The sequence below is a fragment of the Octopus sinensis genome, linkage group LG5 (genome assembly GCF_006345805.1).
Source record: "Octopus sinensis linkage group LG5, ASM634580v1, whole genome shotgun sequence".
Classification (NCBI taxonomy): Eukaryota; Metazoa; Mollusca; class Cephalopoda; order Octopoda; family Octopodidae; genus Octopus; species Octopus sinensis.
This window is the reverse complement of record NC_043001.1, coordinates 114041385-114053644: the sequence shown is the minus strand read 5'-3', so window position 1 is coordinate 114053644 and position 12260 is coordinate 114041385.

Sequence of the window (12260 nt, the reverse complement as noted above, 5' to 3'; positions counted from 1 at the left end):
TTTTCTCTCTCAATTATCTTACTTTACTTGGTTCATATATCAGACAATACATGTCTATTGCAGGTATAAAGATGTGAAGTAAAACTCCGCCAGCTACTCCAGCATTTCAGCATATTCTGTATTTCAGAGAGATGAAAAACGAACGAACGCGAAGAAGCATTTTCTTTGATCACTGGCCCAGCAATAATGGTCCCTAGAGAAACGGTTGAAATATCCTGGAAATGAGGTAAAATAAGTGCCAGCAACTCCATTAGAACAGGGATTTTCAACGAGGCGATACAAGTATTGAAAGAAAGAAACCACCTACCAAGAGAGGGAGCTTCATGTTAGCAGAAATGCTATTAAGAGAGTTTTTATTCTCATTCTTTTAGAATTTTTGCGCTATCGTTTGTTTTATTGTTATTGGTTTTGCTAACATAAGATGTTATATCTTCGAATCGTTGCATCGGTAATGTTTCGCATACAGCTACGGTTTAACTGAGCGTGTAACGAAAGTGTACTACTTGATATACGAGGGCTCACTTTATTGAATCTCTGTGACTTTTAAGATGAGATATACATTTTTCCCTAAATGTTTGTACCTTATAGAAATTATGTACTGTAACACTTTACAAGCAGCGGTTAGATAGATTCTAAAGATAACTACTATGTGTTGTTATATCTATATTGGGAGCCACTCGGTATAGCATTACCATATTTTTCCTTTGTTGTTGCTTCATGAAACAATCCTTAACAGGTGCTAGCTAGATACCTAGAGAAGGTATTGCCATTTAATGATGGTCTTTCACGGCATACTCTTGATATAAAAAGATATGGAATTAATTTAGATTCAATATCCATCCATCCATCTATCTATCTATCTATCTATCTATCTATCTATCTATCTATCTATCTATCTATCTATCTATCTATCTATCTATCTATCTATCTATCTAGGTAAGGCGATATATGCATGTATATATATATATATATATATATATAATATATATATATATATTATATATATATATATATATATTATATATATATATATATATATATATATATATATATATATATATATATATATATATATATAGCGCATGGCTCAGTGGTTAGAGCGTCGAGCTTACGATCGTGAGGTTGTGAGCTCGAATCCCGGACCGGGCTGCGTGTTGTGTTCTCGAGCAAGGCACTTTATTTCACGTTGCTCCAGTTCACTCAGCTGTAGAAATGAGTTGCGACGTCACTGGTGCCAAGCTGTATCGACCTTTGTCTTTCCCTTGGATAACACTGGTGGCGTGGAGAGGGGAGGCTGGTATGCATGGGCGACTGCTAGCCTTCCATAAACAACCTTGCCCGGACTTGTGTCTAGGAGGGTAACTTTCTAGGTGCAATCCCATGGTCATTCATGACCGAAGGGGGTCTTTTATATATATATAATAATAAATATTAGGGAATAAATCCAAATTTACAGGGAAAAATCAGATTTATGATTGAATCCAATTTTATAGTAAAATATAATATAATATTAATTAGAGACAAAACCACTATTATGCAAATCAAACAAAGAAAGACTTAATCCAATACATAAATTTTTTTATATAAATTAAATATAATTAAGATTAATCTTAATTATATTTAATTTATATAAAATTTTTATGTATTGGATTAAGTCTTTCTTTGTTTGATTTGCATAATAGTGGTTTTGTCTCTAATTAATATTATATATATATATATATATATAATGGATGTATAATAGAATGGTATTCAGGATAAATTATTCGGTATAACAAAGAAAAAACATTATATAAAATGTGACCTGCGTTGTTGGAGATGATTTTAAAAATTTTATAAATGTTGTATTTCGACGAGATGTCTTCCAGTAATTCATTTACACCTTTTTTAATAACACGAAATTGTCAAGTACACCAGGTGTTCTATTTGTTTTCTATTACCAGACACATCCTGCTCTTTCGATGACTGGGTTTTGTGTACTTTAAAAATATTCATTAGCAGACATATTTCTGTCAGATGGCATAGCCATAAAAAATGAGTAGGTATATTTCGTTTTTTAACGATATCTCAGCCTCATTGGCGTTTTTGCTTTGGACGGTGTGAATTTTAAAATTCCATATATATATATATATTGCTGCAATTACTGGTAGAGAATGGTGTTAATACCAGGGTTTATCATGCTTTGCATTATACTGTTTGAGCAGTAGGTTAGTGAGGCCAACCCAATCATGCCAAGCTTTTATATTCAGTTGCATCCAAAGTAAAGTCTTGAAAACCTATGTAGATGTCTATCTATCTTTCTGAGTTTTAAGGCCGTCACAATTCGTTTTAATTCTGTGAATTCTGACATTTTTCGGTTCGTAATAGGTCAGCCTTATTACTATGTAATTGATTCTTATTTTTCTCTATTTTTCTGCCTCGTTAATTACAGGCCAAAATCTCTTCTTTTTTGTGGTCTCTTACCAAGATGAAATCTCTGGCTTTATTTATGTTTACTTGCTAATTGAAGCTGTTTACTGGAATAACAACAGCAAGAGAACAAAACAAAAGTAATAACAGAAACAGTGTTACAAAGAACAAATGTGTTGCAGCAGCTGCAGCAGGAGAATTGGCAGCATCAGCTCAGCATCATCAGCAACTGCTGTCTCAGCAACTTTAGCGCAAGAGGCAGTAATGTCAGTGACAGCAGTAGCAGCGACAGCAGTGTGGAGGCGCAATGGCCCAGTGGGTAGGGTAGCGGACTCGCGGTCATAAGAACGCAGTTTCGATTCCCAGACCGGGCATTGTGAATGTTTATTGAGCAAAAACACTTAAGCTCCACGACGCTCCGGCGAGGTGATGGGGAACTCCGCTGTACTCTTTAACCACAACTTTCTCTCACTCTGCCACAAAGCAGAGGAACCATGGTGTAACCCACTATGTGGTAAACTTTCAGATCCTAGTCTAGATTGCGAATCCTCTGTACTCTAGGATGGTTTAGCTCCCCACCCGTTAAAAGCTACTGTTTACGGAAAGAGGATAACAACGTAGTTTTCGCGCCTGTGCAACCGTTATCTATCGCGTGTGGTGGGTGGATCTTCAAGTTGCCACACGCATTCTTAGTAGCTTAGAGTAGGCTCGAATTAGAGATTATTCTTTGTGGCTAATGGCGTGAGTGCTGACTGGAAGAAGAAGAAGAAGAAGAGAAGAAGAAGAAGAAGAAGAAGAAGAAGAAGAAGAAACGACTGCAGTTGTGGGAGCAGCAGTAACCAAAGAATCAATTCAAACGACGGCAACAACTCGTGGATGTGACGAAAGCAACAGCACTGGAAGAACATAAACCAATAAGACTGCTTTCGCTGGAGTAGTCTCCACTGTACTGACTTCCTGCAGTAGATATGTTGACGAAATCTGAAGAGCGCAAGAGGTACTAATAGCAGCGACAGCAGTAGCACAGGCTGCAGCGTGGAGGCGCAATGACCCAGTGGTTAGGGCAGCGGACTCGCGGTCGTAAGAACGTGGTTTTGATTCCCAGATCGGGCAGTGTGAGTGTTTATTGAGCAAAAATACCTAAGCTCCACGAGCTTAGACAATGTGATGCGATAAGGTTAGAGCTTGTGTCTTCTGTTGAAACTCTAGTTACAACTGTTAGAAAGACTCTTATGCATCGCAGTGGAAGTGTAATAATCATAGGAGACAGTCAGAAATGCACAAGTAAACAGGACCTTCCACGACGGAGATCGAATATATATCTAGGGCAAAGGGAAAAACAATTCAACGATGTCGACATCCTATTTAAAACTAGGGTCCTGATAGTGCAACAGTCTGTGGTGAACCACCACAGAAGAACGTCGCTCTTATCCCAGCTTATCTGATATGAATGGTTGTAAAAGTTACACTGCCAGCAGTCACACCAGAGATCTAACTGTGGTTGATTTTGGCAATCATAATGCTGGAGGGAAGTGAAAAACAACTGGATGTGAAAAGAACGAGGAAGGAAACATTCCATTTAATCAAGGATGAAGTGTTAGCAGGCCGTTAATTATTAATCTTAAATGACATTGTATTTTAATAAAAATTTACACAGAGTCCACCCGCCATTGTTCATGTTGGTGTTGCTTTCTTGATTAGGCTCAGGGCAATCTAGATCGTGCAGATCAATATGTAAATTAATTGCAGCCGTGACCATTCTGCATTTCTTTTTTCAACTAGAGCAAAATTTTCGATGTGTTATTCCTATGTCGACGAAGTTGTTTTCCCAGAATTTTTTTGTTTCTGTTTTGGAGAAATGTGTCGTCTATATCCAGCATGTAGATCGAGCACATGGTAGCTCTTTCAGTGGCACGACAGAATGGGAACGTAGAGTTAAGTACAACAACCAGTATTCCAGATGAGAATAATAGCTGCGATATACTACACTCTGGCATACATATATCTTTGCTACCACAAGAAGCCTTATCTGCTTTACATTTGTTTTCAGACAGTGTGTATAAGCAAAGAATATTCATAATATAATACATTCCTGTTTTGGATAGTTTTTCGATGGCACTGCTGCAATGCCTCTACAATGACTCGAACCTGAAATACCTGACTGGTATTTTATCACTAAGAATATTCATAGTCCGTTAAACACACACATACACTCGTAAGCCCGCATAAAAGAGCAGATTCTGTAACTTTATAGAAAGGAAATAAAAAAAAGAAACTCTTGTTTGCTACCACAGTAATGAACATATAGAGTATGTCGTAAAACGCTTTCACATACACACGAGCACACTCGCCACGCGCGCACGAACACATATATCCATATTTTGTTTTGATTTCCACGAATGAAACTTTCTTGAATATTGACGCTATGCTTGCTAGCAAGTTCGAAAGATTATGATTCCAGTGAAACACGTGTTTACATTCCCATTTCATTAGCTAAATCAGTAAGCATTTAGTTATTTTCATTTGGACTAACGAATGAGCAGGATATTACAATAAACATTTAAAGATAACCTTCCCTTGACTTCAGGCTGTTGTCATTAAGTAATTCTATCATTGAAAAACATATCCAACATAGAATTTTGCCTTTGGATAAAACATATAAAGTCCATTTAAGCTGATTCCTTCTGAATTAACGTCAACATACGAAGTTTGCTGCATTATGCTACATAAATGTTGCCACCCACTTAGGTATTTTCCTCTGACTCTCTCTCTCTCTCTCTCGCTCTCTCTCACTTTTTGTATGTGTTTCTCTCTCTCTCTCTCTTCATCACACGCACACATGAACTTTTTCTCCTTTCCCCACACTTTTAGTATATGTATAAATATTATTTTCTACTCTAGGCACAAGGCACGAAATTTTGGGAGAGGGAGCCAGTCGATTAGATCGAACCCAGTACGCATCTGGTACTTAATTTATCGACCCCGAAAAGGTGAAAGGCAAAGTCGACTTCAGAACGTAAAGACGCTAAGCATTATGCCCGGCGTGCTAACGTTTTTTTTTTTTTTTTATTACTCACAGAGGGCTAAACATGGAGGGGACAAACAAGAACAGACAAACGGATTAAGTCGATTACATCGACTCAACTGCATAACTGGTACTTAATTTATCGACCTCGAAAGGATGAAAGGCAAAGTCGACCTCGGCGGAATTTGAACTTAGAACGTAACGGCAGACGAAATACCTATTTCTTTACTACCCACAAGGGGCTAAACACGGAGGGAACAAACAAGGACAGACAAACAGATTAAGTCGATTATATCGACCCCAGTGCGTAACTGGTATTTAATTTATTGACCCCGAAAGCATGAAAGGCTTTGAGCTCAGAACGTAACGGCAGACGAAATACGGCTACGTATTTCGCCCGGCGTGCTAACGTTTCTATTTCCTTATTACACATTAGGGGCTAAACACAGAGAGGTCAAACAAGGACAGACAAACGGATTAAGTCGATTACATCGACCCTAGTGCGTAACTGGTACTTATTTAATCGACCCCGAAAGGATGAAAGGCAAAGTCGACCTCGGCGGAATTTGAACTCAGAACGTAACGGCAGACGAAATACTGATAAGCATTTCGCCCGGCGTGCTAACGTTTCTGCCAGCTCGCCGCCTTTGCGTATGTATATTGTTGAACGAAAAATTATTTCCATAACAAATCTCTTGTTTCTTAAATCATCCTAACATAGCATTTCTTAAAAATGATAAAATACTATGCTCTAGCATCCATGCTGTCTCAAAAGATAATAATATTCAGACATAAATACTAATATACACTGTTATGATAACCGGATTTATATTTCGAGCTACTTCGAATTGAACCCTGTTTCTTTTCTGTAAGTCATATATTTTCGTAGGTATATGACCATGAAAATAGTTCAATATTTCTTCGGCAAAGAAGGGAAAAATTAATGCTTGTGGAGGGCATCATTGTTTTGCAGAGATTTTCCATGTATCAGATTACAGTCCCCGTTTTGGACTGAATCTTAGATAATAGCATTATTTCGGAAACCGCACAAGATGTATGGGCTAATTTGGCCAAATACAGGTGTTGTGTCTCATGGTTTGAATGATGGTATTCTATTTCGAGGAAGTTATTCTCCTTTGATAGATCATTTCTGATGCAAGAAATGTGTAAACTGATGAGTCACCAAGCAGTAAGATGATGTACATAAGGTATTCATTTGTCATGGATTTTCAGTTATGTTCTTCTCTCTCTCTCTCCTCTCTCTCTCTCTCTCTCTCTCTCTCTCTCTCTCTCTCTCTCTCTTATGCTTTCTTTCTTTCTTTCTTTCTTTCTCACCCTCTCTATTTCTTTTTCTCTCTTTCCCTGTCTCTCTTCCTCTATCTCTCCCCACCACGTTCTTTCGTTGTTTCTTTTTATATCACTCGTTTGTTTTGTTTGTTTGCCTCTCTCTCTTTCTATCTCTCTCTCTCTTATTTTTCTGCCTGTGTGTGAAAAGAAGGACAGTTCGCTCTATCGCTCTCCACCACATTCTTAATTACTTTTTCCTCTCTCTCCTTCGTCCTGTCTGTCTGTCTCTCTTCCTGTCTCACTCTTTCTCTCTCTCTCTCTCTCTCATTCTCTCTTTCTCTGCGTGTGAAAAGAAAGACAGTTTGCTCTTTATTTTTTTCATTTAGATCACCGCTCAAAGATCTCCTATTTAGCAATGCTCTGGAACAAAGTAATTTCTCTCGTTGACTTACTATCGTAAGTAAAATTTATTTTGGTCACTTACTTTTACATTTTTAAAGTAATAATCACTCGAAACTTTGCCAGAGGGACTGGAAAACATAGGGGACGTACTGTAAACCTCACATAGTGCGATTACATTGAATATCCAATGAATATACGCCCCAACTCTGTCATGTCTGTGGATATATACCTTCTTAGCTAGTGTTATTTGGTTACTAATTTCATTTAGGATTGATAGGTTCTTTCTTTTATTTTCTATCCTTTTCTGGGTCGTCGTCGTCTTCTTCTTCTTCTTCTTCTTCTTCTTCTTCTTCTTCTTCTTCTTCCCCTTCTTTTTCTTCAGTTTCTTCAACTTCTCATTATTAGTATTATTAGTGTCTCTGTGTAGCCATATCTAATTCTTTTAAGTAGAAAGGATTATTATTATCATCATCATCATTATTATTATTATTATTATTATTATTATTATTATTATTATTATTACCACTACCCTATATTAGCTAGCTGGCACGTTGCTTTGAGGTTTGGGAACAACGTCTCCTCAAATCTCAAGAATAACTTCTTAGTATCATTGTAATTGCACGCCTGAAATTCCTGCTATTTCTCTTTCCGGACCTTCGTATATCGACAATTTCTCCGCTTCTTTTAGAAAAGCATTGTTATCTTTTGAATGAGCTATGTTGATTTGGAATCTTTTTTTTTTTTCTTTTTTTGGTGGATCATTAGAACAATATGTTGTTCTCATTAGCTTTGAACTCCTTATCTATGTGCTTTGGCATTTCTCAAATTATAGGTGCTTTATCATTTCTGAGAACTTTTTTATGGTATGCTTTTACTATCTCTTTTCCGTTGGCATTCATTTGCGCTGGTACATCTACCAATATATGTAAGTCATGTCTGTGTATATATCACTTCTTGGTGAAGATTGTAATCTGGTGATAGTGTTCACACGAATGATAAAAGATAAAGATATTTTTCAAAATCTGGTACGCACAGGCATTGTTATCACAATTTCATTATAGTGTTTTGTGGTTTTTCATCTTTAATTTGATTATAGTTGTTGCGTATTAATTAATTATTTTTTCAATTATTTAAATTCGAGACATGACTTAAATCATTTCATTTTGTTGACAAATATCTTAAAAGATTTTATTAAAAGAACAGAGAATTAGAAAGAAGGATGAAAGAAGACATTGTAATAATTACCATTATCTGTTGGATGTGCTTGGCTTTAACTCCAAGACAATTAGTTTTTCTTTTTTGAAATGTTAATTTGTTCCATTTTTTTTTCTCTTGACATTTCATTAGAAAAGGACCCCTAACTCACTGAGTAATGAGGGGAAGAGTAAGAGGCGTCTTTCTTATGAGAAAAATTACAAGAATTATAATGCAATTATTTGTGTCTAAATCAAAACTTTCATATATTTCTCAAATCATCCAAACAACAAAGGGATTGAGAGAGTGTGGTTAGTTTTAGCGAGAGGGGCAGAATTGTGTGAAGACTTAAAACAGTGTCGGCGCAATTCATCGTCAATTAGTGCAAGAAGTATAGACGAGTCCGTTTGTGCCGTGACTACCTTTGTGTACTAATATGATAACTGCTATATTATAGTTCAACTTACGGAAAGAGCTAGAATATTAATTCAAATATATATAATCATAACATATTCTTATTGAAAAATCCTGAAAATGGAGCGTTGACACGTGTGGAAAGGGGGAGGCTGTGGATTATAACCCTACGAATAATGCACGCGCAACCTTGTTCATGCGATATCAGGTTGACATAGGGCACGTAATGAATATAATTGAAATATGATACCTAACAATAAATACTGTATGAAGTATATCGAACGTTTCACGTGCTTAAACTTAATAATGAATAGATGTGAGTGCAACTCCGTGTTACAGAAAATAATACAAATTGAAATTTCAAGCAATAATTTGAAGATGCTCAAATCTATTTAATTCTTATATCGGTTGGTTATGGTAACGCATTCACTCAAGGACTGAATTTCTAAAAGTGACGAAATACACGAACAAATATTATCCATCAGTCTTTCTCTCTAACTTATCATTCTGTAATTGGCAGAGGTGGAAGCACTGGTGGAAGACTCCGTCGGTTACGACGACGAGGGTACCGGTTGATCCGATCAACGGAACAGCCTGCTCGTGAAATTAACGTGTAAGTGGCTGAGCACTCCACAGACACGTGTACCCTTAACGTAGTTCTCGGAGATATTCAGCATGACAAGGCCGGCCCTTTGAAATACAGGTACAACAGAAACAGGAAGTAAGAGTGAGAGAAATTTGTGGTGAAAGAGTACAGCAGGGATCACCACCATCCCTTGCCGGAGCCTCGTGGAGGTTTTTTAGGTGTTTTCGCTCAATAAACACTCACAACGCCCGGTCTGGGAATCGAAACCGCGATCCTACGACCGCGAGTCCGCTACCCTAACCACTGGGCCATTGCGGGAAATTGGCAGAGGTATAATACAGGTTAAATGACATAAACATATATAAAATCAGTGCATATAGGAAGGTTATAAATAATTTACTGTTAAGGAAAACCACATGCAGAAAATGGACGACATATTTCCTCCATAGTTTGATTGATATTGGGTTGTCCGGAAAATTCATGCCGATTTTTAAAGGAAAAAAAGGGTCAATAAATACTTGCTATTACATTTTTAATCAACCAAATATGAACCATTTTGTTGCACAATGCATCTCCATCTTTCCTTTAACTTGAAAATACCCTCTTTCCAGAACTGAGATGGTTTCATGGCAAAGAATTCACCAAGGTATCTTTTTACGTCATCCAAGGAATTGAAATATTTACCATTAAGACTATTCTACAGAGACATGAATAAGTGGAAATCCGAAGGAGCAATATCTGGTGAATTTGGAGGGTGGGTAACACATCCCAACCGAGCTGCTGCAATTTTTGTCTGGTTCCCAAAGTAACGTGTGGTCTTACATTATCATGTTGGAAAACAACATACATGCTGTTGGCCCATTCTGGACGTTTCTCTTGAATTACTGCTTTTAACTCGTCCAGTTGTGTGCAATATTTCTCAGGATTAATTGTCTCATTACTAGTGTGAAACTCATAGTACAGAATTCTTTTCCAATCCAACCAGACACAAAGCAAAACATCTTTTAGGGTGAAGACCTGCTTTTGGGGTGGCTAAGGGTGGTTCATGTCGCTTACTCCAAGATCGCTTTCTCTGAACATTTCGGTAGATAATCCATTTCTCATCACCTGTCACAATTTGCTTTAAAAAAAGCGCGTTTTCATTCCGTTTATAAAGCAAATCATAGATGCAAATGCGATCCAAAAGGCTCTTTTCACTCAACTCATGTGGTACCTAAACATCGTAGCGATTTGTATACCCAAGCATTACCAGGTGCTCGTGAACGACGGATTTTGATAGGTTGAGGCTTTCTGCCAATTCTCGGGTTGTGCAATGCGGGTTATTTGGTCATCATCTGTAGTGGATGGTCTGCCTGATCGCTCTTTATCCATACGGCTACAATCTCCAACTCTAAACCTTGCGAACCACTTCCGTACAGTTCTTTCGGATAAAGAAACGTCGCCCTAAACTGCGCATATTTCTTTGGTTGGCTGTGAGGCATTTTTCCCTTTGCAGAAAAAGAAAAAAAGCATCAAGTGCCGAAAATGAACTTTCTTAACTTTCAATTTAAAGGGTTACAGAATTAATACAGGTTATAGGAACATAAACCTTCTTCCACGAAAAGATAGCGTAAACTATGCTCTAAGTAGAGGTGTAGTCAAATCCTATTTTATGGACTCTAACATGTTCTAAAATAAGTCGAAAGTTAAGCTACTATAAATCGGCACGAACTTTCCGGACAACCCAATATATACGTATGAGCATATATCGACAATATATTAAGCATCCTATGGAGAATAAATTAACAACCTACCACATGTAGAGAATTAATAAAGTATCTAATTATTGGTTTAAACTGATAAACATAGCAAGCAAATCTCCCTTAACTCTCTTCATGCCATCTTATTAAAAGGAAAAACACATTACAAATTTTCTTCTTAGCACGTAATATTTGAATAACAAAATGACAAGTCCATCCTTGGGAAACATTGTAGCAATTTTCATTGGTCAGATCTGAGTTTTAACGACAACAGTAACAGTATTCTCAATTCGATATTTTACTAGATTACTTCACTTCATTCAGTTTGCTAAAACCTAGTTTTGCTAAATGTAAAGGCGAAATATATTTATCATGTAACCGCAATACACACACGCACGCACACACAAACACACACACATAAATTTATGTATATACATGTATGCAGGCATTTGTATGTGTATTTGTACATATATATACATATACATATGATGTGTGTATGTGTATACACATTCATATATATTCTTATATATATATATGTGTGCGTGTGTGTGTGTATTCAAGTACACACATACACACACAGACGCATACACAAACACACACACATAAATTTATGTATATACATGTATGCAGGCATTTGTATGTGTATTTGTAGATATATATACATATGTATGTGTGTATGTGTATACACATTCATATATATTCTAATATATATATATATATATATATATATATATATATATATATATATATATATATGTGCGTGTGTGTGTGTATACAAGTACACACATACACACACAGACGCATAAAAATACATACATACAGCATTCAATTGCTATATTGGCTTAAATAAAGCAATCCGATGTTCTCCGGTATAATAATAAGTCATCTACAAGGGACTACAACATTTACATTATTGACCTCAGATATATATGTATATATATATATATATATATATATATATATATATATATACATACACATATATATATGTACATATATATATATATATATATATATATATATACATATATATATATATATATATATATATATATATATATATATATCTATATATATATAATATATATATATATATCCCTAAACGAACGAAGTTGTCACACAGCTTCTTGTTGAAAATTCAATTAGAATGTAATTTTTCAAGAAGCAGTAATTTCTCTCACACGAGAGACATTTATTTCAAAAGCTA